The sequence below is a fragment of the Aegilops tauschii genome, unplaced genomic scaffold (assembly GCF_002575655.3).
Source record: "Aegilops tauschii subsp. strangulata cultivar AL8/78 unplaced genomic scaffold, Aet v6.0 ptg001313l_obj, whole genome shotgun sequence".
Taxonomy (NCBI): domain Eukaryota; kingdom Viridiplantae; phylum Streptophyta; class Magnoliopsida; order Poales; family Poaceae; genus Aegilops; species Aegilops tauschii.
In genome coordinates, this window is record NW_027333510.1 from 1 (window position 1) to 2,500 (window position 2,500).

The window sequence follows — 2,500 nt, forward strand, 5'->3', positions numbered from 1 at the left end:
GTATTGTTATTTATTGTCACTACCTCCCCGTGTCAGGATTGGGTAATTTGCGCGCCTGCTGCCTTCCTTGGATGTGGTAGCCGTTTCTCAGGCTCCCTCTCCGGAATCGAACCCTAATTCTCCGTCACCCGTCACCACCATGGTAGGCCCCTATCCTACCATCGAAAGTTGATAGGGCAGAAATTTGAATGATGCGTCGCCGGCACGAAGGCCGTGCGATCCGTCGAGTTATCATGAATCATCGGATCAGCGAGCAGAGCCCGCGTCAGCCTTTTATCTAATAAATGCGCCCCTCCCAGAAGTCGGGGTTTGTTGCACGTATTAGCTCTAGAATTACTACGGTTATCCGAGTAGCACGTACCATCAAACAAACTATAACTGATTTAATGAGCCATTCGCAGTTTCACAGTTCAAATTGGTTCATACTTGCACATGCATGGCTTAATCTTTGAGACAAGCATATGACTACTGGCAGGATCAACCAGGTAGCACGTCCTTGGTGACGCCCAGCACGACCATCGTCCTGCGCTTCCACTTTCGTGGAAACTCAGAGGCAACAGCCGAGCCGGTTGTCGCTCTTGAGCGGCATAGCTCATCCTCCTTGAGGATCGGCGCAGAGAGTCGCATATCCTACCACGTAACTGTGGAGAGGTAGAGGCAACTCCTGTTCCGGTTGTTCTCAATTCAGAGAGCTTTGGGTCGGGTCGAGGCAACCGAAAGGGCCACGACCCTTTATCGTCAGCAGCATCCGATACCAAAAGCGGGAGCGAGGATGCCTTGATAGCAGCGGGCACGTAACGTGCCAGCGCCACGAGGCAACGCCGCAAGCGCTATTTGGCCGCAGCGGCACACCCAAAGGGCGTCCGCCGCGAGGCAACAATTATCCGAAGCGCCACTTCCCGTAGGTCGGGTACTAGCACGCAAGCACTGTTAATCCAGCGATTCAAAGCCACACAAGGGACGGGACACGGCGCCGGTAGTCGGCCGCAGTACAACGGGGGATCTACCGGCAGACACGGGTCCAAAGCTACTCATGCGCTTAGTAGCCAACAAGCGGTCAAACCAACCAAGCCTCCGCCCGTGCAGAGCACGGGAGGATCACTTGCACGAAGGCGTCCTGCAAGGCCAAATCACGCGTGTGTCACACCCGCAGCAATAAAGTTACGAATGCAACGATTTTCCGAAGGCAACTTAATCGGGACGTCGGTGCAACGTTGTCCGACGGTCTTAACGTGCACGAAACGGGCTACTTTCCTGTTTCCCGAGCCGCATTCGGCTGTTGGGTCAGAATTTCACTTGAGACGTACAGGGGACCGGGACAGCGATGACGTTGCCCCCGGGGGGCAACGGTTTTCCGGAGGCGACATTCGAGGCACACCGTTGCGACTGTTTACCGTCGGTCGGAACGTGTACGTAACGGGGTACTTTCCTGTTTCCCGAGCCACGTTCGGCTGTAGGGTCAGGATTTCTCACGAGACGTACATGGGACCGGGCCAGCACCTTCGTGATGGCATAACGACGGGACATCCGAGGCAACGTTGGGAAAGGATGGGCGTACGAGAAAACGGGTGTTTTTCCTAAGAAAAACCAACCGTGTTCCGTACGCCCACCAGGAAGGACCCCTCCTCCCTACTATACCCGAGGGTTTTAGCCCCCATTGGGACCCCTGCCCTTCAGTTTGTGAAGGAGGGGTACACTGTTTTGAAACGCCGCCGTGGCAGCGTTTTTCTGCCATGAGACATGTTTTCGCTGCCATGGCACCGTTTCTTGACCATCATTAGCTAGTTTTGACCCGGTTTCCATGGCGTATGGGCCTTTTTTTCTCCCGGACCTCTCGTACCCGTTCACGTGTCCGTGTACGTGCGTGTCCACGTACCGCCCGTTCACGGGTCCGTGTACGTGTAACGGTCCGTGCACGTGCAGCCCGTTCACGGGTCCGTGTACGTGTGTGTGCGTCGTACGTGTTTTTGCCCAGTTTTCCATGGCGTGCGTCCGGTTCCGTCCACGACGGGCGTCGCCCACTTTTTTCCCGTGTCCACGTACCGCCCGTTCACGGGTCCGTGTACGTGTGTGTGCCTCGTACGTGGTTTTGCCCAGTTTTCCATGGCGCGCGTCCGGTTCCGTCCACGACGGGCGTCGGCCACTTTTTTCCCGTGTCCACGTACAGCCCGTTCACGGGTCCGTGTATGTGTGTGCCTCGTACGTGGTTTTGCCCAGGTTTCCATGTGCGCACGTCACGTTCCGTCCACGACGGGGGTCGGCCCCTTTTTCCCCGTGTCCACGTACAGCCCGTTCACGGGTCCGTGTACGTGTGTGTGCCTCGTACGTGGTTTTGCCCAGTTTTCCATGGCGCGCGTCCGGTTCCGTCCACGACGGGCGTCGGCCACTTTTTTCCCGTGTCCACGTACAGCCCGTTCACGGGTCCGTGTAACGGTCCGTGTACGTGCGTGTGCGTCGTACGTGGTTTTGCCCAGTTTTCCATGACGCGCGTCCGGTTCCG